This window comes from Callospermophilus lateralis, unplaced genomic scaffold (assembly GCF_048772815.1).
Source record: "Callospermophilus lateralis isolate mCalLat2 unplaced genomic scaffold, mCalLat2.hap1 Scaffold_148, whole genome shotgun sequence".
Classification (NCBI taxonomy): Eukaryota; Metazoa; Chordata; class Mammalia; order Rodentia; family Sciuridae; genus Callospermophilus; species Callospermophilus lateralis.
The window spans coordinates 1,360,123-1,386,743 of NW_027512614.1; the positions used below are offsets into that span (position 1 = coordinate 1,360,123).

Consider the following 26,621-nt stretch of genomic DNA (forward strand, 5'->3'; position numbering starts at 1 on the left):
TAGCTCAGTGGTAAAACATCCTTGAGTTCAACCCTAATACCCAACCAAGAAAAGGAGAAAAATGGGATGGTGGTGAAGGAAAAGAAAAAAATAAATTATAGGATATTTGACTAAGGTAAAGAGAACAGGTAAGAGGCTATTAAAATGTTTCTAGAGTCCAGGTTAATAGAGTTTGCAGCAGTGAAGATAGGAAGAATGGATGAATTCTGAGAATGATTAGAAGGTAGGGACAAGGAATACCAAAACTGGATGTGGAGTGTAAGACAAAGAATCTAGGCTATGATAAATGAAGATAGACTCAGAAATTGGGTTTTAAATAATTTTAAGGTCCTTTACTCCATACTCCAACTAAGATGCATTTTAATAGGTTTTGTAAAAATTAATAAATATAGTTTAAAGTCATCCAATATCATATACATTATAAAATTTTCTAAGCTTATTTTATTTTTGTTAATGGTATCTTTGACATATACATACTTGTTTTTTAAATTTTTATATAGGCAAACTGATTAACATTTTTTTTTGTTTTCTATCTCAGCTTTAATTTAGTGCAAACACAAACATGTTCTAAATTTCTTTCTGTTCTTTGTTTACCAGTTTACATTTAATACTTTACTATATTTGGAACTAATTTTGATGTGTAATAAGAAAATGTCAAACTTTTTACTTGTCAATCATTTGGTATAGTGTCATTATTTCACTGCTATCCTCAACATCCATAAGATTTGGGGGGTTTCCATTTATTCATTAAACTACATTTAAATTCATCTGCCAATTTCAGACTTTTTAAATTATTGCTGCATGGAAGCAACGATAAACTCTTTACTGCTTCACACTTAAAGTTATAAAAATTATACTAATTACTCAAGCTTTCTTGGCTCATCTTGATATTTCTAATTTCAGATTGGTTAGAAGATTCAAATATTATATTTTTTATTGGCTTCACATTAAACCTGCACATGCATTTAATAAAAACTCTCTTTGCTGAAACATTGAATTTTCTACTCCCTGAAGATTTCTTTGAATATTTGAAAAATTCTCTTTATCATCAAAATTTTAAAATAAATTTTATAAGAATAGTCTAAATGTTGGCCTCTTGGTTTCCTGCTTTTTAGTTCAGCCTTTCCATTTGAGATCTTTATCTTCTTTTCTTCTACTGAAGGGAGATTTATTTTATTTATTTATTTATTTTATGGAGTTCTTCTCTTCTGTCTCCTCTTTAGTGACATCAGGTATTCACTTTGCATTTCAATTATTTTCCCGTGTTCATATTATCCGATATTCTCAATTATTTACATCTCCTTATTCAGTAGATTATAATGTATTTTCTACATTATTGAACGTTTCTTTACTGTTTGCAATACCAATACCAATTTTGACATTGATTTCAGTTATCTCAGCCAAATCTCTTTTAACCACTATTATTTGTCTCATCATATCATTCTTCACTTGTTTTTTCCTGAATTTGTTTTCTTAAATATCGTGAGAACCCTGAGCAATACTTTATGTAATTTCCTTGATAAATATTTTTAAAGTAAACTTATTTCTAAAGCTTGGCTGTAAATTTTTCTTTCTTATGTTTTCAACACTGTATTAGAACCTATGTTCTTATGTTTTCTGTTCATTTCAGTTTAAACAGTAAGTGGACTGTATACCCCCATATTTACCCATGCTCACAAAGAATGGAGTCTGAGTGGTTTCTTTTATTGTATGCATGCTTGCAACAAAATTTCTTTTGCTCATCTTGAGCTTGTGTGCTGTTCTGTATGCAAATATTCTTGTTAAACACCTGGTATCTTGTCAGGATTTATATTGGGTGCTTCTTCTGGACTGAAAAGAAAATTCTTCATTTTCTTTCCATTTATGATACCAAATAAAAAAGACTATTCCTGGACAATATGAATCCCTTAAAGTCTATAGACAAAATGCAAAATTACAATCGCCAGACTTCTGCATTTATATCTTCCATCTTTATACTCAGAAAGGTATGAACAGAGGAGATGCTGTAACAACTCTGACCTCTTCTAAGCCCAGCTTTGGGGACTGCAAATACAATTTCTATGCTTGTGTTTAGTGGAGACCTTGTATCTTTAACAAAGTAAATACGGAGATTGGCTGAAGATTTAAATATTTACAGTTTTAGTCATTCAAGCCATGGTCTCACCACCATCATTACCTTGTACTTTGGTAGAGAATGATAAAGCAAAATGTTCCTGCTAAAAATGTCCATATATTTTTTGCAGACATTTCAACCCAAGACAAATGACAATAAAATAATCCTTAGTTTTTGTCATTATAATGGCATTTTGTTGACATTTTAGTGTCTAAATATTACCCCCAAAGTTATAAAATGACCTATATTTCAGAGAATTTTCCCAATTCCTCTCTGTTGATATAGATTTCATGTAAATCTGTATTCTTATCATTTTTATTTTTACTCTCCACAAATTCATATTTACTATTGTCAACATTCATTGGAAGGTAATTGGGAAATTAAATATATAATTACACAAGTACATAAAGATAAATGAAGAGAAAGCATCATAGACAAGTAAAGAAAGGAGATTTCCAGCAATCCACACATGGCTTTTCTACTGGCTCTCAGATGATGCTTACTGTTGGAAACACTCACACATGCAAATGACAGGTGACCAACTCACAAAGGAGCTCCTCAATGTTCCTAATACCTTCACAAGAGTGTTATTGATGAAGATATGAATTCTTTGGTGAACATTTTCATCACCACCACAAAGACAAGGAGTTCTCTGTGGTTGTGAGTATAAGAAATCAAGAATAGTCAGTGGGCTGAAGCAAACTACTGCTAAGCTGATGATTCCCAAGACAATATACCCCAGATGGTCATGATGGTGTCACATTTCAATAGGAATGGAGGCAACAGTGACGTAAGTGACAAACAAGAGAGATGACTATAATGACTATAAAACTAAAGTGTGTAGAGTCAGCTTCTCTTCATGCTGTTGTGGTATGCATCCCATAGTCTAACTCTGTTCTTGTGTTGAATCTCCAGTTATCTCCAGAATCTTAGGGGCATCAAATGAAAATGGACTTTCTTCTTTCCCCAACCAAAGGTTAATAAAATTGGGAGAAAGAATGAATGGCTAGAAGTCATGATGGCCTGCATTTGCTGTGACCCTGTGTTTCATAATAGTTTTCAATCACTGGACACCACCTAAAGGACAGCTCTCAACCACTCTGTGAAAATGTATTATTAATAAGAAACTATAGATAAACCTCTAAGGCACACATTGTCTCACTTTTTCATGTTTGTTGTTTCTCAGGAAGTGACTGTGTGTGTGCATTTTCTTTGCTTAGGTAATGCAATTTCAAAATAAATTTTATCCAAGCCAAAAAAAAATCTATTTCATACCTTTTTAACACTCTAATATCTATGTATATAATATAGTCTGAAATCAACAATAAACAGATACTTGAATATTTATACATGAATATTTACAACATTACTTAACAAGGGATTTTCAAGTTAAAGATGACACATTGAAATAAAAATTGAGTGGTCTTACCTTTCTGGGTACGTGAGTGATTTTAACATGAGACTCTGAATCCTGTAGTTGCATGTGGAACATTGTATATCTGAGGTCTGAAAATATGTCAAACCAATGCTTGAAATATTTACAACATCAGTGAAAAATTGAGCAAGAATATTGACTTCTTGAAGTCTATAAAATGGTTTGTTCTTCCTAAATAAAAAAATTGCATATTAATGATTTTAAACATACATTATGTCTAAAATCAGTATAATCCTAATGAAGCAGGATTTAGAAAACAATTTGATATGGAAAAGGCCAAATAAAATACTTGTTAAATATTTATTAAAATAATCTAAACAGTAATTTACTATAAACCTAATAAAATAATAATAATAAATACATTACCACAGATATATTGGGGGAATACTTTTGAGGAAAAAAAAGTGAGATATCCTGTCTCACTCTAGTCAGAATGGCAGTTATCAAGAATATAAATAACAATAAGAGTTGGCGAGGATGTGGGGGAAAAGGTACAATAAAACATTGCTGGTGCAGCCAATCTGCTGGTGCAGTCAATCTGGAAAGCAATATGGAGATTCCTTAAAAACCTTGGAATGGAACCACCATTTTACGCAGCTATCCCACTCCTTGGATAGTTTTATACCCAAAGGACTTAACAGCATCACACTACAGTAACATAGCCAAATCAATGTTTATAGCAGCCCAATTCACAATAGCTAAACTGTGGAACCAACCTAGATGTCCTTCAATAGATGAATTAATAAAGAAACTGTGGTATATATACACAATGGAGTATTACTCAGCAATAATAGAGAATAAAATTATGGCATTTGCAGATAAATGGTGGAGTTAGAGAATATCATGATGCTAAGCCAAGTAATCAAATCCCCCCCAAAAAAACAAACAAAGGCTAAATGTTTTTCTCTGATAAGTAGATGCTTATACATAATGGGGTGCAGGGGTAGGGATTAATGGAGAAACTTTAGATTGGGCAAAGAGGAGGAGGGAAGGGGACACAGGGATAGGAAAGATGGTGATATGAGATGGACATCATTACCCTATGTGCATGTATGATTGCACAAATAGTGTGACCCTACTTTGGGTACAACCAGAGGTGTAAAAAACTGTGCTCCATTTGTGTATAATGAATGGAAGAGCATTCTGCTGTCATGTATAACTGATAAGAGCAAATAAATAAATTTTTTTAAAAAGTGATATATCTTGTTTTTCTGAGTGAGTGCCTAGATTATACATTTAAGATTATTTGTTTTACATTTCTTTCTTTGGACACTTCAATATTACAATTCCTTAAACAGATTAGAAGTTCAAATAATAACCCTACTGTTCTATGCAATCTTATCAAAGATTTCATACTTAAAGTGATAATCTATAAAAGCCGTGACCCATTCATCATTTAGGTCTCAACTAATTCAAAAGAAAAATTAAGGGTAATATTTAGTGAGTACAATTACCTCAGCACTCATGATTTACCCAGAATTCTAACAATGCTCCACATATTAGACCTTATATGACTATTTCAACAACTCTTTTTATTAGGAATTCTGAGCATTACTATTATATATATGAGAAAAGTGAGTAGCAGAGCATCCAGGTGCCTTTCTTAAAGTCACACAGCTGATTAACAAGCACGTGGGATGTCAACAGCCTCACTGGTGCTTCTCTGCCAATTCTTCATTTCCGTGTCCCTGGAATTGTTTGCATTAGCATGGATTTACCTGTCTGCAAAGAGACTCAACCTACTCCACTGCATTTTGTCTCTTTAGATAAAACTAAGAGCAAAAAAAAAAAAGAAAAACTGGAGGCAGCATATGAGGGGGAGGAGGATCAAAATGGAGGAAAAAGGGAACAGGGCAGAAGAATGAGAGAAGGAAGGGAAGGAGAGGAAAAGAAAAGAAACAAAGTTAAGGAGAAGAAAGGAAAGAAGAGAAGGGAGAAAATTGTTTTTTAAAGTCTATTGAAATAAAATCTGTAAAAACATTAATTAATTAATCAAGTAAGTAAGTAAGTAATTCTATTAAAAGAAGCTCCTCTTTTGAGAGAAGAAAGACTTGCTTTAAACCAAGGTGACAATCTCATACAGAAACACTGAAGAACAAACATTTCCTACCATATCTTATTTTTATTGCCCTCCTGTTTTATTCCTTTACAACAGCTAGTCCCAAAGAAGGATGCCATCATTATCCTTAAGGTTTATCCCAGCTCCCTCCCAGCAGAGCCACCTCCTCCTCTTTCACAGAATATGTCATTGAATATCTCCCTAATGTTTTTCCAAGAAGTTTTCTGGATCTCAATACTTCAAATTCAACATATCCATATAGGAACATGTTAATTTCCCACCAATTTGCATCCACCCCAGTGGTTTTAAATGCTGACAGGTTGCTCATGATCACCAAGTAGCAACCTCAAATTGAGAGTCCAGAAACATATATCCACCAGTTTTCACTTTGACATTTGAATATCACAAGGATGCCTAAGGCTTAGAAGTTTCAAATCTAAATGAATCATCTTCCCCAACACCTTCCCCTGACCACAAAAAGAAAATAAAATCTAAACAAAAACATAAATTTCCTAATGATATTAAAGGGCATTATTATCTTTATGGTGTTGGAAAAGTAAATTAATGTGTTGGATAAGTAAATTCATACTACCATCTATTGCCTTATCCCAAAAATCAGGATTCATCACTAATACCATTCTCCTGCCAATCCCCACATCTAGTGTATCATAAATGCTTAATATGAATCATACCTAAAAAATATCTTTAATCTTTGAATCCAATCTCATTTTTCTATCTCCGTTGCAAATCATCTTACCCAGGAGACCATTGTATCTTGCCTATATGTATACTTGCAATAGCACTCAATCCCCTCTCCAATTTCCTCTCTAACCAATGTGGTCTATTGTTTTTCCAAAATAAAAATACAGTCTTGGCCCTAGTCAAACTTCCCAATGAAAACATTTCAGTGATTTTCATTTGTCCAGTAAATTTATTACAAATTCTGGAGCATGGCCTATGCATTCTTGTTCCTGCGATATCTGGGAGCTCTCTCTCTCTCATCTTTCTCCCTCCCCACCCCTCTCATTTGTTCTACCTCTATTCTGAAACACAGAGCTCCTGTCAGGTCTCAGAGTGGCTTGTGCTGCTTTCTGCATCAAGTTCTTTGCATTTGTGGGTCCCCAGCCTAGAATTCAGCAGGGGCCGTGACCTATTCATCATTTAGATCTCAACTAATGAAAAATACCCACAAAAATGTTTTAATGACCCCACTAATTCATGTTCCCTACTTTAAGTTTCCATACATGAGTATAAATTTGTCTCAAGATATTTTTTCTGGACAGATTTTACTTTTATCTTATTTATAATTTGTCTATCCTTCTATTCCTCACTATGCTGCAAGCTTAATGAGGAGAGGATCAACTCTGTTTTGCTCATTGCAATATTCTAAACACTTAGCAGAGGGCCTGACTCAATGTACATAAAATTGTTTGAAAATAGGGATGATGGACCTACTTGTGTTCTTTCTATCATTAATTTAAAACCAATATGCTGAAATCATATAAGGGCAGAGATCCAATTTGTCCAAGAGTTTCTTTCCCATCCCTAGCATTGTTCCTGGGCTATGAAAATTCTCAACATTTTTTAATTTAATGATTAAATTGGATCATCCCCAAATAAGTCTTACCTCACTATGGAATAGCACTCCACTTTTTAAATAATCACCAAGCTCCACACATGAAGTTACTCTAAATAGATTTCTTTTCTTGATTTTCACGTTCATTTAATCATAAAAACACACCACATAACTATTTGTAAGCCTTAAAACCTCTAGATTCTCACACTTCTTTTTCATGCCCACTGGCTTGATCCACGCCCCCTCATCTTTTATTGGAATATGGCAGTAGCTCTATCTGTGGACTCTTGGCACCAATCTCGTTCCCTCTAATCTACCTACTGCTCATCCATCTAGGGAATTGTTACAATCTGAACTTGTATTACTGGTATTTCCTGTTTAAAGTCCTGCATTGGCATATTCATACTTTTGGTCTCATAAGATCTAAGTGATTTTTAGTCACAAGGGAAATGTGTCCACACTATATCACTAAGTATAACAATCAGGATGCAGACCACATTTTCGGTAAGATACACATTTTGCTAAATAAAAAAATATATCCACAGGGTCATGAGCAAAAACAACAACCACCAAAAAAAAGAGGCTCAGAAGAAGACAGAGAAGGAAAAGCAAAAGAAAGGGGAAAAAGAGGAGAAAGAAGGGGTGGAATGATTATTTTTTTTTAAAAATGGTTAAGTGTGAATATTCTTGGGTGATACAATTATAGGCAATTCTCATTCTCCAGTCTATAAAATGACACAGTTTCTACAGTGAGGAAATATTCCTGTTTCAATTTTGGAAAGGCAAATAAAAGATCATTAACATTCTGTGACTCCCAGAGCATCTAAAAAGTAATTCAAATCCCCAATAATAATTAATATATAAACAATAAAGCCATTATTCAGGGTTAGATGGGCAGATTTTACCATGGAATGTTCCCATATTTTACATTTCTCCATGGTGTTCCATATGTTTGCAAAGTAAATCAAGACATAAGTTTGCTTTCCAGAAAAATTCAAAGCAACTGCTTGGGAACTCTACTCTGTGCACTATTCTTAAATTATGTGTTTTCCCATCTCCCTATCTTTGTAAATAACTTCTCCCTGTTTTTGGAGTCCATCACCTTATTTTCAAATGCTCCCTTGCTTCTCCTCTGTGCTTTAACAGTAACTTAGTGATATTCTATCATAAAACTGAATTCTCAGAGATGCAATTATGGCTTTGTCTTCCAGTATTCTGTGACTTCCTTGTGAACAATAAAACTATTTCAGTTTGAGTTTTAGTACTCTGTAAAATGTCTGAATAAGATTTGTGATGAATAATGTGTTAGATAAGTAAATTCATACAAAAGCTAAAAAAGCATATTTCTGATAAGACTAAATAATTGACTATATGAATATGCGTAAATATACATACTCAAATTAGAATTACATACAATGTTACAAAAAAGTAGTCAACTATTTTGCAATAATATATATACAATGACAACACATTTGACCAATGTTCAAAATTAGGTAAATAATGCTTTAAAGCTTTTTATAATAAAAGACCTGGGCTTGATGAAAGTAAAAAATCTGGATTGAAATTCTAATTTGATTTCTTTTATCTTCTTTTTAAGTGAATACAGAAAGCTTTAAAAAAGGAAAAGAACAAGAATAATTGGTACTCTTGCATTATTATTACATTTATTTTTTTCTAGAGAGAGAGAGAGAGAGAAATTTTTATATTTATTTTTTAGTTTTCAGTGGACACAACATCTTTATTTTTATTAGTATGTGGTGCTGAGGATGGAACCCAGTGCCCGGCACATGCCAGGTGAGCACGCTACCACTTGAGCCACATCCCCAGCCCTACTACATTCATTTTACCATTAAATTATCTGCAATGCTTTTACTAACTTTAGAAAATTAATGTTAGAGTTTTTAATATTAAAAAATTTATTTTTCTCAAAAGTTTTTAAAAACTGCCTGACTCTCAACCAAGAATATTATTCCTGAGGATGATCATTGCTTCCCATGATGGAAGGTCTTTACTTTTCTTCAGTATGGAGGTTTTTAGTGATTTTTATCAACATGAACTTTTTTAAATCATTTTTTTTGTGTAGTGCATGGTCTAAAATATTTTGTCTTAAACATTGTATCAGTTGTAAAGTGTGTCTCCTTTTATATTTTAATGTTATTCTTATTTTAATTAAATGTTAATAATACAATAATATTAAAGACACTGCTATTGTTGTGCAAATAAAATTGGCAGAAACTTTTTCCTAGTTCATAGTTAATGGCTGAATAAATCTATATATCACTGTATACTCAGGTCCGAGGTCCCTCACACAATAGACTTAATCAATTTGCCAATTCAGGTACTAGGACTACCTAAATGTGACAGGAGCAAATGTTTGAGATACCAACTAAACCCCCTGAAGCTCCAATATCATCAATAGCCATTCAAAAGTTAAAACAAACTATTATAAGTGCAGCCATAGCAAAATAAAATTTATCTTTTATTTAATCACCTGACATGGTAACTGTGAGTCTTTTGAAAGCAACTCTGTTTTTTAATTGCTTTCCAGAAGTCCAACACACTATATTGAAAGTCATAATTTCAACTCTAACATGTACCTATTTGTCATACTTTTGAGAGAAAATAAATTTCCTACTTTAAGAATTTATTAAACACACAGGAATTCAAGAAACCCACATGATAGTTGGCTTTGAGATGATTAGATAACATTAGAAATGTATATACAATTGCACGTGCATAAGAAGCTAAACAGAAGATTAAAGAAAAACATCCCTCTCCTATTATTTAGGAAATTTGTGGCTGAGCATGGTTTTCTGAAATACTAAAATGGCATCACTTGGTTATTAACTGATGCCACTGGACCTTCACTTTTGCCACTGTAAACATGATGTTGCATGAAAACTGGAGAAATTGGGAAGGCAAAATTGTTAGGAAGAATACTGGAATTAAGAATGGAAAGATGAGGCTGAAGTCATAGCTCAGCAGTAGAGTACTTGCCTAGCATATGTGAGGCACTGGGTTCAATTCTCAGCACTACATAAAAATAAACAAGGTATCATGCCCACATCCAACTTTTAAAAAAAAGAATGAAAAGACAGAGAGAAAACAAAACATTTCTTCTTGTACTCTTGTAACTGAGTTAGTAACAAGTTCTATAATATTAATTAGCTATTCAGCCTCATATTCAATATCTTCCTCTTTCAAATGAAAGAATCCAAAGTTGACACATGGGATCCTTGTAATATCTAACATTTTAATACTCTTTGGATAGAAATTTACTCTGTTTGGACTATCTTCTAAACTGGATACTCAAGATAGCAAACATTTAATGTATGAAAGAAGAAAACATGAAATGGTACTTACTCATAGAGCCTTGGATTTTCAATGGTTCCAAGTTGGTTTAATAATCTAAATGAAATGTAGCCATCACTCATAGCTTCACCCACAGCAACTATACTGAGAACAAAATAATAAGCTACAAAATAAAAATATAAAAGGCCATTCACACTATTTTTAAACTTTAATTTTGGTACATATAAAAATACACAGAGATATATATTATTTAATTTAGTCCTATATTATATATGTTAAATGATATTCATTAGAAGCTCTCTTTTTGTCCTTAAGTAATATATTTTGCTTGTTTCTCAGCTTTTTCTTTCTTTGAGGGAGGGAATACCAGGAATTGAACTCAGAGGCACTCAACCACTGAGTCACATCCCTAGTCCTATTTTGTATTTTGTTTAGAGCCAGAGTCTCTCAATGAATTCCTTAGAGCCTTGTCATTGCTGACTCTGGCTTTGAACTCAAAATCCTCCTGTCTTAGCTATTGAGCTGCTCAGATTTCAGGTGTGTACCACTGCACCTGACTTGTTTGTCAACTTTTGACTAGTCTTAAAAACAAAGAATAAGAACCTAGTTATGGTTGTGGTTAGGATTTGGCCAAATACCTAATAAATTCTAATTAATCTGCAAATCAAAAAATAAACAACATTCAAAATTTAGGCCAATTAAACAATTTGTACTTTTCAATAAGATTTCTAAGGAAATATGATAAGGTTTCTTAATTATCTGATTAATAGTCCAAGCTATATCTGCTTGACTACCATCACCCCCAATTTTTGGGGCTGCTGAAAGATTAAATTAAATGACTCTATTAAATTAAATAACTGTAGTAGGGCAAGTTCACAGTAGGTCCTATTCAAAATGCCCTCATGAAAATTTAGTATGGTATACCTTCCAGAGGCAAAACTACTGAAATCACCCCTATATTCTGAACAGTTTCAGGATTACACAGGAAGCCCTGACTCTGCCAGTTATCTTGAGTCTTCCCTAGAAGACAATATACATATTCAAACATAAAGTGAAATCTGTAAATTTTCCTGTGAGATAGACAAAAGTTATAAATGCTCCTGGTAATTGTTTCGACTAAATAGCCAGAAGTAACATCATTCATTGTGCTTAGTATTACCTCAAATAAAGTAACGCATTTATGACTGCATCCTGTAAATTTCTAATGCAAGAGATGTAAAGGAACACTTCTTATTCTGAAGTTTATGTCCAGCTTCAGGCAGAGGATTTTCACCCACCTCACCCATAAATTGGCTCAGGTAATTTCTGGTAGCATCGTATATTAAAATGTTACAGAATAAGCCACCATCCTACTATAAGTATGTAGAAGTGGTAGGTGAGCAATATATATTTTAATACAAAATCAAGCCCAAAAGGAGGAAGTACAAATGAAGAAAAAAACATTCAAGGCCATAAGGGTTGAAGCCCTGGGACCTGATAACTGGGTGAATGAAGGAAAGTGAGGGTGAAGTGTCAACCTCCACAAAGGAAAAAGAGACCTGGTACTAAGTGACAGAGCTGAAATGCAGGTCCCTATAGAGATCCAGGGACCTCAATTTCCTGCCTCATCATTGAAGTGATCAAAGGGGAAATTACACCTCCTGGTTCTGTGCCTGTATGAATCTTTTTTTTAAATCATTTCTTTACATCTTTTTGAGGTTCTAAGGATTGAACCCAAGGCAAGACAGGCATTGTACCACTGAGGTACAAACCCAGCAGGTATTAAGGTTAATAAAATAATGATAACATGAAATTTAAATTAATACAAGTCATTTAATGAAGAACCCCAAACAATTTACATAAGAGTCCTCTAGTATTGTAATGATATAGTTCTATAAAAAAGGAGTCCAATGTGCTCTGAGAGAGAATTTTGAAAAATAGCTGGGTGCTGAGCATTTTCTATATATATGAAACACATGAATTTCTGATTTAAAAGAGCACAGATTTTTTCATTAACAATTAATCCAGACTTGAAGGGAGCATCAATATTGAAAAATAACACCAAAACAAAATAAATTAATAAATACAATAAGAGAAAAGTGATAGATTATCTTCAGGAAATAATTAGGTTCATAAAACCAAAAAAAAAGCAGCAGCTTGAATGAACATAAGAGAATTAATATTTTCAATAAGCTGAACAAAAATGTTGATGTAGAACTTATCTCAAACTATGTTTTCATTTCTAAGTGAGAAAAAAATAAGAATATTTTCAAGGGAAAAAAAAGGAAAACTGGTAGAGACAACTAGCGAAAAGTCACTGATAGGGTATATGTCAGGAAAAAGTTAACACTGAAAGGAAGAAATGCAGGATCAGGAGAACTCCAGACACAAACATAAAAAAAATTGGGAAAAAAAATTGAATAGTTAATGCAATAATGATATTTATAATTAATATTGAGTATTAAATAAATGGAAGCAAAATACCACAGAATAAAGTATTAAGGATAGATAAAAAGACAAGATTCAAAGAATCTGTGAGGTAAATTATTGCTGTGAATATAATCTAATAAAATAGTCCATGGGGGTAAGATAAATTTTTACATATAAAGCAAAAATAAAAGAAGTAAATATGATATATAATATATTCAGGAAAACATAACAGCACTATATACATTCCAAACAGCAAAAGAAGAACATAAATTTATATCAAGCATCCATATAGAATTCATTCCTTATCAGAGTAAACATTTTGCTCAGCAAGTGACTGTGAAAAGGATGAAAAGACAAATTACAGCCAGAAGACTTCTAGAGCTAATAAAAAGTTTTAGTAAAGCAGCAGGATAAAAGATCAACACACATAATAAACCTAATAATAACCCACTGAAAAAGAAATTGGAAAAACTATCCCATCCACATTAACCTCAGAAAATAAAATAAAATACATGGAAATGAATCTAACAAAAGATGTAAAGGATCTCTACAGTGAAAACTATAGAAAACTGAAGAAAAAAACTGAAGAAGACTTTAGAATATGAAAATTTCTAATGCAAGAGATGTAAATATCATGAAATTACCATATGATCCAGCTATACCACTCCTCAGTACATATCCAAAAGAACTTTACATCTTGTTCTTGGATCTGCAGAATCAATATTATTAAAATCGCCATACTACCAAAAGCATTATATAAAGATTCAATGCAATCTCCATTGAAGTGCCAATGATATTCTTACAGAATTAGAAAAAGCAATTCTAAAATCCATTTGGAAAAATAAGAGATGTAGAACAGCCAAAGAAATCCTGAAAAAAAAATATGATGCTGTAGACATCACAATACCAGACTTTGAAATACACTAGAGAGCTATAGTAACAAAACAGCATGGTGCTGACAACCCAGACAGACATGAAAATGAATGGAACAGAATGGACACAGAGACAAATCCATGTAGATACAGTTATCTTAAACAAAAGAAAGTTGCTAAAAATATACACTGGAGAAAAGTTAGCCTTTTTAACAAATGGAGCTAGGAAAACTAGAATCCTATATGTAGAAGAATGAAACTTGGCCTCTATCTCTCACCCTGCATATAAGTCAATTAAAAGTGGATCAAAGACCTCAGAATTAGGTCTTTAACTCTCCAACTGTTCAAAGAAAATGTAGACCCAACACTGTAACATGTTGGCATAGGAACTACCTGCTTAGCAAGCCCCTTAAAATGCAAGAAATAAACTTAAAAACCAATAAGTAAGATCACATTGAATTAAAAAGCTTCTATACAGCAAAGGAAAGTAATAAGAATGCCTACACAATAAAGATCTTTGTCACCCACACCTCTGGTAGGGTATTAATATTAAGAATATATATAAAGAACTCAAAAACTTGACACCAAAAACAAATAACCTAATTTATAAGTAGGCAGATGAACTGAACACACACCTCACAAAAGAAATAATACTATTGGCCAAAAAATCTATTTTTAAATGTTCAACATTGCTAGTAATCAAGGAAATACAAATCAAAACTATGGTGAGACTTCATCTCACTCTAGTCAAAATAGCAATTATCAAGAATACAAATAACAGTAAGTGTTGGTGAGGATATGAGAGAAAAAGTACACTCATGCATTGTTGATGGGACTGCAAACTAGTGCAACAAGTATGGAAAGCAGTATGGAGATTTCTCAAAATCTAGGAATGGAATAACCATATGATCCAGCTATACCACTCCTCAGCACATATTCAAAAGAACTAAAATCAGCATACTATGGTGACTCAGCCACATCAATGTTTACAGAAGGACAATTCACAACAGCTGAAATATGAAACCAACCATATTTCAGCTTCAACAGATGAGTAGATAAAGAAAATGTGGTACACATACACGATGGAGTTTTACTCAGCCATAAAAATGAATAAAATTACAGCATTTGCTGGTAAATGGATGGAACCGGAGACTATGATGCTAAAAGAAATAAGCTACACTCAGAAAGTGAAAGGCCCAATGTTTTCCCTCATATGTGAAATCAAGCCCAAAGTAAGGAGGAAAAAATGAGAGAAAGAAAGGAAGAGAGAGTGGGAAACAGTGGGGGGATCCCATCAAATAAAAGAAAGATGGGTAAGCTAGGTGGAGGAGACTAAGGGGGAGGAAGAAGAGACAGGATAAAGGAAGAATAAAGGAATGAATCTAACCTAACTTTTCTATGCCTATATATGAATATAACACCGTTAATTTCACCATCAGGTATCTCCACAAAACACTAACAACAACAACAAAAAGAAACCTAGAAAATAAACAGCAGAAAAGTCAATAGAGTAGAGGAAAGGAACTGCAAGAGGAAGGGGAAATACTGGAGACAGAATTTTAGTAACTTACATTCCATGTTTTTTTAATTATGTAAAAATGAATCTTAATGTCATGTATAACTAACATGTAACAGTAAAAAACTGTGAAGACGAGTTGCAGAACCTGAGAAAATATTTTCAGACCAAATAACTAATAAGTAATAATTTCTACAATATGTAAAGAAATCTCAAACTCAATAGTTAAAAAAATAATCCAATTGGAAAATGCCAAAAAAGAGTGAACACACTCTTCACCTAAAAAGGACTTATAAAGAGATATTCAATATAATCACATGTCAGGCAACGCAAGTTAAAGTCAAATGTGGTGTCAGTATATGCTCATCAGAATCGGTAAGATTTCAAAAATAATGACAAAGCCAAGTGGGAATCAGAGAAAAGAGATCACACATAGTTTGCTCAGGGGAATACAAAATGATATAGCCATTTTGGAAAACAATTGTCAGTTTCTTATAAACTTAAGCAAGCAATTAGTTTATGATACAACAATTACACTCCTGAGCCTTGTGACAAAAATGAAAACATATTCACACAAAACTTTGTACACAAAATTCTTAATAGCATTATTTGTAATAGCCAAAAACTAAATTCATCCACTATGCTCTTTTAACAGCTCAACGGTCAAACTATAGTGCGTACATACTCTGGAATACTACTCACAGAAGAAAAGGAACGAATTATTCTTACATGTTACATGAATGACCTTTCAGGTTATGTTGCATGAAGAAGAGTCAACAACAAAATCACATACTAAATAATTCCTTTTATATAACATTTTTGAAATGACAAAACTTTAGAAATATATTTTAATGGATGTCAGAAGTCAGAGACAGCTGGGAAATAGCATATATGGTTATAAAAGCACAACATAAGGAATCCTTGGGGTGATGAACTGCTAAGTATCTTAACTGTAGTGGTAGAGACATACCATATACATGTGACTAATCTGTATACATATTATACATACACACACACACACACACACACACACGCACATATATACACAATTTAGGAAAAGATCTGAATAAAGAAGATGGACTATACAAACATCCATATACTGCTAATGAAATTATATTACCTATAGTATTATAAAATGTTACCATGGAGGGAAATTGGATAAAAGGTGTGTAGCTCTGTATTAGTTCTTCTATTTGCAAATCTAAAATTAATAAATAAAAATTTTAATTCATTAGTGGACAGACTCAATTCAGTATAACAGGACATACAATTAAGGTTTAAAGAATTATAATGTCTTGAACTGACAGTGAGTACAACTTCAAAACCTTAACAGTAACTGGCCCTCCTAAATTCCTCAGACACCAAAGTCAATGCCACTAACTAGAAACTAACCTCATAATATCCATATAAAGTGATTTCTTTATAAATCACTTTCAGCTTTTTATCTCTAAAGAAAATAATTGTGCTATCTTACATGGGTCCTGTTTAAGTTAATTATGTAATACAACTGGCATAACATTCTCTCCTGTTCTACACATTTTCTCTCATTTAACTCTAAATATATTAGGGAGATTATTACTTATTTGCCATTTTCAGATGTATACACTTTAAGTCTTAATTTGGTATAAATAATATATACAAAAGTCTTAGGCTTCCTAAGATTTATATGCTGAAATGATTTCTGGAAAACAAATAATGTTATTTTGAAGGAGGCTAGGATCATTTCTTTGGGAAAATATTATACAAACATCTGATCAACTTATCTAAAAAAATAAAGTCCTTAGTCAAATTTGTTCAACTATCTGTAACAAATTTTTTAAAGTGATGGAATTTGGGAGAGTGCAAAGCATATTTTCAATAAAATAAAAAGGACTACAGCAGCCACGGTGGCACATGCCTATAATCCCAGCAGCTTGGGAGGCTGAGGCAGGAGGATCTTGAATTCAAAGCCAGCCCCTGCAATTTAGTGAGGCCCTCAGCAACTCAGGAAGACCCTGTCTCAAAATAAAACATAAAAAAGGACTGGGGATGTGGCTTAGTGGTTAATGCCCCTGAGTTCAATCCTTGGTGCAAAAAAAATTTTTTTAAAGGAATACAAAAAAATAATATTTTTTCATTTATTAAAAATGTTAACAACTTACTACAAAATGGACTTGTACTACTAGTATCCAAATACACAATGGTCCTATGAGGCCATCCTTCCACTCTTCCTTTTAAGCCAATTTTCCATAGCTCAGCTTCATAACCTAAGATTTAAGAAACAGAACATTGGATATTGAACTTCTATCAAATAACATGCATATTTCAAATCACTAAAATATAACTAAAGAATTAATAAGCATAATCATTGCAATAATCACAGCCATAGATTTTAATAATTTAAAAAACATTTTTCAAATGATGTGGTATTGGTAACTGGAGCTGGTCTCAGTGGTACAGTACTTGCCTTGCATGTGTGAGGCCCTGGGTTTGATCTTCAGCATTGCATATAAATAAATAAATAAAAAGGTCCACTGACAACTAAAAAAAAAAGTATAGTATTCTACTTATTTCAACTACAATAATAACTCAAATTCAGGATTCATCAATAAATCCACTCTCTAACAGTCTAATCAGAATTTAACATGTCACAAGACTTATAGTCTATTTATAATAGGTTTTACTACTATATAATGAATTCATAATTGTACTTGTAACTATTTAGTAAGTTCTGCAGAATACAATGTAGTAAATGAACATATAATTTAGTTCTTTGGGTATAGCCCTCAGTTTTCCTATATACACATGCATACATACATACACATATGATATGCATGTATATATATGATATACAATATAAATATGTTAATAGCATCAAGGGCATCTATACACAGTCACATAGTAGATAACATATTTAATAAATGTACACATATGCATATAGAATTGTATTATATATAACAGATTTCCATATTTATAAAATTTAAATATTTATTAAATATATATGCACATACATATTTCAAATGCTTCTTTGTTCCTCAACTCCTACCTCTAACATGGAGATTTGAATGAAGTAGAAAGAATGCTTAGTGGAGATTTCACACATTTAACTTTAGTTCCTACTTATGCTCTCTATTTTTAACATTTATTTTTTGGTTGGACACAATATCTTTTTTTATTTATCTTTATGTGGTGCTGAGGATTGAACCCAGGGCCTCGAATGTGCTAGATGAGCGCTCTACCGCTGAGCCACAACCCCAGCCCCCACTTACGCTCTTAACCAATCTGGGTCAAATATGAAAAAACAATAAGACCAAAAAAACAATCCAAAAAGAGCTCTGCAGAAAATGAACCCACATGATGTCATGTGGGCAGACGTGAACTAGGATAATAACAATTTTGTGTAATGCATACCTGCCTAGAGATTTTCCATATATCTTAGTTCTGCTAAAGAAAACTGGTTGCATATGATTGGATTCAGCCTTTGTAATCACTACTTACTCTTAGAGCTCCTTTGGTTTTAGAAACATTTCTGGAATATTTTTCCTTGATACTGACTGGACGTTTATATGCTAGGCTCTAGTATTTTCTTTGGAAAACACTGAACAGTCCCTGAAATTCTAACATTCTATTTTCACATGCATTCTTTTTGCCTTATAATTTTCCACTGGAAGACTTTAATTTTCAGAAGCTGCAATGCCTAAATGCTCTTACCAAGCTTTATTGATTTTGAAGGTCTGAACCATGTAGGATTCATGACTACTTGCTGATACCAAATGGAAATCTATCTGTAGTTCACACCTCTTCACTTGCTCCTGAAACTTCACATTAAAAACAAATTCTCAGGGCTGCAAAGAATGGGCAAGTTTCTTTATTTAAATATAAATATAATTTGATGATAAATAGTTAGATCCATTTGGCTATCAAGAACATGGGTCATAATGAGAGCATTGAAATCTGCCCTCTATATTAAGTACATGAAGGCAGTTGATCCATTTCTCTCATTAATTATCTTTTAAAATTTAGTAGTAAATAAAATATTTATTCTGACAGTACCACATCTCCACAGGTGAATTTTCCATAAAATGTTAGCAAATTAACATATAACACAAATAATTGATTTTATGATTTAAATTCAGCAGAAAATACTAATAATTAGGGTATTCATTTTCAAAAGGAATTACAGTAACTATACCAATTCCTCTTACCTAGCCTAGGACATGAGTTTTCCTTACAGCTGCCACAGTCCACACATAAGCTAGCCTTGTAATCTCTGTATGAAGAACAAGGAAATGAAACAAAAATGCAGTTTGTTTCCAAAGTTGCCATGAACAAGTGAATTGCTCACTGGTGGTCACACTTAATATATTCCAATCCTTTAGGGGAAAAAAGCAAAAGAACTATAGATGTATTAAACTGAGATTAATTAAAGAAAAACTGAAGATTAAGTTCTACTAAATTCTGTGCACCTCATAAATATGAAATTGTTGACTACAATTTAGTTATATCTCAAGCCCCTTAACAAACAGTACCATTAAAAACTTAACTTTAGCATATCTTTTGCAGGAAAATTAATAATATTTTTCATAAAGTAATTACTAATACAGCAAGGATGTTTAATTTCAATAGAAGCAGGTTGTAAAAACAAAAAGCTAGCATATTTAATAACTAGTATATATCTCTCCCTTCTAATTCTCTACCTCTAAGATTTTCATCCAGCATTAGAAATACCTATGGAAGCAGATGACCTTGAAACTTTATGATCTCTCTTTCCTATCCCAAGGTCTAGCATCCTCTCCCTTTGACCAAACTCGTCTATCTTCAGCAGCTTTTGGCTCTGTGTTATGTCTTACTCATTATTGCTGTGAACCTAAGAATATTTATCACCATGGCTCTAAGATGAGCCAAATTCCACACCTGTAGCAGCTGTTCATCTATCTCTCTATATAAGACAATCAAGAATTGAGAATATTTGTTTGTACAATAAAATGGTGATGGTGAATATTGAATTTTGAGATCAAATGTGTGTTACATGATACTTTAGCTACATGGTGCTTTCTCAATAACTTAAAAGTTTTCCTAACATTTAAAATGATGAAATAAAATCACTGGAAACATTACATAATAGGTCTCATTCATAACCAAATGATATGACTACTGGCAATCTTTATGAATGACTCAGGGTCAAATTAAAGTATTTATGATCAATAACTATGCTGAATCTTGGGGAAAAAGATTAAATCAAACTATTGCCCAAAGATTAAAAAAGAAAAAATAAATTATTTTCTTTCACCATATCCAATCATGCATAGTTCATTTGCAAATACTATTTCATATACCTGAAAAAATTGACTTAGGACATCCAGGTTGTTTTTTTCCTCCATTTGGATAAAAATCTATATGTCCCAATGGCTCTTGGATACCTAAACCTAAGAAGAAAAGTACCCAAGAATCACAAAGTGTATATAATCATGTAGGCAACAATCACTTAAAACAAAATTGCTTACAAAATCTATTGAAAAGTACTCTAATTTTTAAATTGAAAATAAAATAAAAGCTATTTTTCAGATATGAGTTTCTATCATGATAGTTTTTCAAATTAATTCTTTGTGAGATTATATTTTATTGATTTTATATATTTACCAGTCACCAGTTTACTATGGGCCAGTCATAGTACTTTATGCTATTAGTGCATAAATAAGTCTTTAAAAAAAATAGAGCAAAAATCCTTGTAGTGGAATATACTTTCTAGTGGAAGGAAAGTATGAGACAAATAAAAATATAATATTCAAGATAAGTGCTGTGGAGCAAGTGGAACAGGGCGCAGAGCACACCTAGCTAAGGTGGTAGCTGAACTTTTCAGTAGTTTGTGCTTCCCGCTGAGGAGGCTGAAAGTGAGTAAAGATATGGAGGATGTGAGCAGTAAGCCATGGTGATATGTGTGTGAGTAGACTTGGAGTATTTAAGGAAGCCAGGTGGCTGGAGCATAACATGTAAGAAGGATCATCAGAAGACAAGAATTCACATCATATATGACCCTTCTGGTCAGGGTGAGGATTTATTCTCATTTGGGGTTATCATGCCTGTGAGCAGCTGATGCTAACTGGTAAAACCTAAAGAGCACACTGCCTCAGCTGGTATGACTTGAGTCAGGGTGGCTTGCAACATAAAGCTATGAGTCCCAGGATTCTTTAGATCTGTAGATCTTTGGGGCACTGGTGAAAGTTGAAATTCTAAGTCCATTATCAATATGCATTCTAATACCCAGGGAGTCACTAGAATGAAAAAAAGGTAGCAAGCTCAGAAAATTCAGGACTACAATTATAAAACCCTGTTGCCAAGAAAGATTGAAATTCTTTGGCTTAAGGCACAAGAAATTAACACAGTTAACACTTGGAAGAAATCAGCAAAATGGTTAGCATAACAATAAAATAATTGAGTCTGACATTAAGAATTATGATGCCAAAGATTCAGCCTCAGCAATTTAGTGAGGTCCTAAGAAACTTAATGAGACCCTCTCTATAAATTAAAAAATATATCTATCTATATTTTTATCTTTATCTATGGTAATATGCTCAGTGGTTAAGCTGGGTTCAATCTCTGGTACAAAAAAAAAATAAAATGCCAAAGATTAAGATCCAGCAAATTTAACTAGTATATAATACTAAGAGAACACAGTAACAGCTAGGGAGGTATTAGAGGGACATGAGAGCACTGGTGATATACATAATGGTGGGGAAGTGAGGACCTTTAGCATATAAGGAAACATAAAAGACAACTTCGATGACTTTAATTAACGTCGCCAGATTCCAGGGCAGCTTATGCATTGTAGGACTAAAAGAAAAGTCGAGTCCCTCTTTACATCTCATCTTATGCTCAGCTTATGGCATTTAAGCAAAAACGAAATCCAACAATTTGGAGATCTCTGAAGTTTCCTAACATCTAAATGCAACGTTGAGTTCTAATTTTGGATCCTGCTATTTCTCCAATCTGCCACTGGGGTTGACCCAAACAGGAAAGCTCCAGGATCAAGGGGAAGCAAAAGATACTTATTATAAACTTAGAAACAGCCCTTCATAACAGGAACATACCTCAATATTGTAAAAGCAATCTATGCTAAGCCTCAGGCTAGCATCATTCTGAATGGAGAAAAACTGAAGGCATTCCCTCTAAAATCTGGAACAAGACAGGGATGCCCTCTCTCACCACTTCTGTTCAACATAGTTCTCGAATCACTGGCCAGAGCAATTAGACAGACGAAAGAAATTAAAGGCATAAAAATAGGAAAAGAAGAACTCAAATTATCACTATTTGCAGATGACATGATTCTATACCTAGAAGACCCAAAAGGGTCTACAAAGAAACTATTAGAGCTAATAAATGAATTCAGCAAAGTGACATAAAGTTTCCCACACAAACTGCTTTCAGGTGCCGGACTTCAAGTTTTTCTTTACACTGGTATACTTTGATTATTTTTACTTCCCCTTTACCCAAAAGTTTTAACAGCATTTTATCAAACTGCACTTATTAAGAACAATTTTTAAAAATATAGTTATAGTTCACTTCACCAGTCTGCACTTGTTGCTATGGTTTTACTCCCCTGCTATGCCACTTTTTGGTGTCTGAAAAATAAACATAGTATTTTCCATATTTTGCCCAGTTTCCTATAAGTATATACTGGAAAGAAAATCAGGTCTGAAAATATTCCACTTTGATTGAATGCTATATTCAAGAAAATAAAATTTAAACATGCTAAATATATCTCCAGAATTTCTCAAGTAGCTACGCTTAAAAAAAAAAAAAAAAGAGAGAATATCCTGAAAAGAAAAACCATGGTCAGCTTCAAGAAAGCAAGAATAGAACCCAAGTATTTATCACTAATGATGGATTATAGGTGATAAATACAGAATAACCTCATGATTTAAAGGAAAACTAGTATTCAATCTGGTATTCTAAACTGAAGCAGACTTTCCTTTAATGATAAATAAAAATAGATTTTCATAAATGATAAAATTCTAAAAAGCTATTTTCTGTACCTCATTTCAAAGAGAGTTACTCAATATAGAAGAAATATAAAACAAAGGGAGCTGAATTTGTGGACGAAACAGTGGCTGTAACTACAGAGCTGAAGAAAGTTATGCTGATTCTTCAGTAGACTTTGAAAATGGTTTTGTTAGCATACCTCAGTCCTACCTTCAAAATGATGGTTTAATAGAAATATTAGCTAGTGAGTAGTCAAGTGACTGAATGTAGCAAAAGTTAGAAGATTCTAGTGATCTATTTTCCTCACCACACTCACACAAAAATGAATATTAGAAAATACAGAAAAAGCAAATTGAGGAAAAAGAAAGTAAAATCCCAATAAACACAAATAATGGAAAGTCAAATTCTGCATAAGAAATACAGTAAAATGTGCAATTTTTTTAACATTTGATGGGATAGAAGAAAGTAGTATTGATTGTTCTTGATGGGAAGAACATCCCTCCATGAGCAGCATTCATGTCCTGATATTGGATGTCAGAAAGGCTAATAAATTAGACAAAGAAATCATTCTTACTTCTGGTGTGTGTTTTGCGATGAAAACTATTTTAAAGTCAAATCTGTGAAAATTCCTACTGGTTTTTAAACTTGATAAATTTTATGTAGACAAAGAATGCAAAACATAATTATTTTTAAAAGAGAATAACTAACTGATGAAGCATGAACACAGGGACTTGTAACAATTAAATAATAGAGTGGGGTGTAGTGGTATGTACAGATGCTGATACTCAGAAAAAATAAAGTGTCCAATGTAGATTAAGCAGGAAATCACAGAACACATATCATTATGATTACATAAATAATAACCAATTAAACACTAAAGCCTTTTAATATTTGACTCTTTGACCTTAAGAGAAAGAAATGGCCCCATAAGCTAAATTGTTTTTCCTCCCTCTCTCATTGCAATTGGAGAAAATAATGGGAATCCTTAATACTTTGTGAAGGGTCTTCTATGTATATATTTCAAAATTATGATCAATATCAGACAACTAGTAGTAGGTATTGCTAAATTTAGTTGCCTTTTAGAACTTTACGTAGTTGCAGATAGAGTGGAGGCTACTGATTTGGGTGAAAATTTTGGAAACTACTCTTTTATATAGTCCTGTGGATTGAACGCAGGGGTGATTTATTACTCACATATATTCACAATTCTTCATTATTTTATTTTGAGACCTGGTCTCAGTTACCAAGGCTGGCCTTGAAGTTTTGATCCTTCTGCCTCAGACACTATGATTTTTGAGATTACAGGTGTGTACCACCACATCAAGACTGGACACTACCTTTTATTTTTTTACATGAGTCTAAAAATCAAAACTATTTTAAATATCCCTGCTTTTTCTTTGTTATAAAATATTCAATACTACCTTCCCAAATTGGTTTTCACCATCACATTCTTTTTTTTTTCAAAAGGACAATCTTCATGTTGTGTAGTTATACATTTTTTACCATAAAAATATACTCAATAGATTGTATTCTGAGTTAGCAAGTCAATTTTATATGTTTCAGAAAAACAAATTGCCATAAATTGTTCTGTTCATGCTCTTAATAGTAGTACCTTTCTCTTAGTCATCATCAAAAAAATAGGAGGAAATTTAGTAAAGTCAAAAGCTAAGATTCAACAATTGGCTAGTTGTTTCAACCAGATGTTTAGATTTGATTGATTCTCTTTAAAATTTCTTATTCTGATTGTTCTGATGGCTTTTCCTATGATATTTAATAGCTCAATTTAAAAGCACTAGTTTATGTGAAAAGTGGATACTAAGGGAAATAAATATCTGGAATAAATTAATATTACTCAATATGTTTCTGATGATTATATACAGCTTCCTCCTACCATTCTGAGATTGCAATTCATAGAGTTTTAAATGACTTCCATTCCTCACTATATTTCACTAATCAGCACATGCAGAAATAATTTCTCAACAAATTTATATTAAATAAGTAGCAATTTAGAGAAAATCACATGTACTTCACAACTGTGAAATTAAAAAAATATATATGTGGCATTTTGCCAAAGAATGCTTGGCATATTCAAGGAATAAAATGAAGAAATATTGCTTTTCTTTATGTCATAGGGCACAGTTTATTGTCATGTTTTTTCAAAAAAGCATTGACAGGATTCTGGGGATATGGCTCAAGTGGTTGTTCACTCACCTGGCATGAGTGTGGCCTGGGTTCGATCCTCAGCACCACATACAAACAAAGATGTTGTGTCCACCGAAAACTAAAAAATAAATATTAAAAAATTCTCTCTCTCTTTCTCTCTCTCTCTCTCTCTCTCTCTCTCTCTCTCTCTCTCTCTCTCCCTCTCTTTCTCTCTCTAAAAATTGACAGTTTCCTTATGAAAAAATAGTTGTTATTGTTTAACATAAATTTTACATGAATTTTTTTAAAAATGTTTACCCATTTGAACACTGAGAAGGTATTTGCTGTGGTCAAACACAGTGAGATACTGTTGTAAAATGCATATCTGAAACATTTGCAATTGTTTTCATTTTATATAATAGCATCATGCACACTCAGCACGAGAAGAGGTTGCTCATTAATTTTGGTATCAATAATGGTACATTGAAAAGATGCTGAGAAAATTACTTCTATAATGGTGGGATCTCCCAATTCTTTGTTTTCTTTTTTCCTGTGGTGCTTCTGCTATTGATATTAGTATGTTAACTTTAATATGAATTGTCCATACAGTTTCTTAAAACATAAGACACTTAGAATTGAGGAAGTCACATATAGCATGTTTATTTCATAAACTGATATAAGATTCAATAAAACACTTCAGCATTATTAATGCACATTTTATCAAAATTCCATGAAATCACAATGTGAGATACAGTATTAAAATTTTATATAGATAAAGTTTTTTTAACAATGAATTATAGGCACCCTAAGCAAGTATGTAGTTCCAATTATTCATTTACTTAACTTCATTCATTCATAATATAATAATGGATAAAAACCACACATCAGAGTGTATGTTTTCGAAAAAAATTGTTTGGTGAATTACTAACAATGCAGCATGCAATTTTTATTTATTATTGGTTCATCATACCCACATCTTACCCACATAGTAAGATTGTTATAATATTCAATAAGTTGTAGCTGAAAACATGAAATACCACATATCATATTGTACAGATTATATATATTCTCGTATTATTTCTTCATCCTTTTCACAAATATTTATCAGAAATTTACTATATGCTAATTAGAAGTAAGTTCATCCTAATTATTTCAGATATTAAAAAAAAACCTGCAAGACCTCATTTGAAAAAGGACAATATCGATTTCAGAAGTAACTACTGTTTCT

General features: G+C 32.6%; 1 pseudogene; it reads right to left on the bottom strand.

The window, feature by feature from the left end:
- LOC143640257 (lipase member I-like) overlaps nucleotides 1–21,511 on the bottom strand; it is a 174,091-nt pseudogene extending 152,580 nt beyond the window's left edge.
- Nucleotides 21,512–26,621: the final 5,110 nt, after the last annotated feature.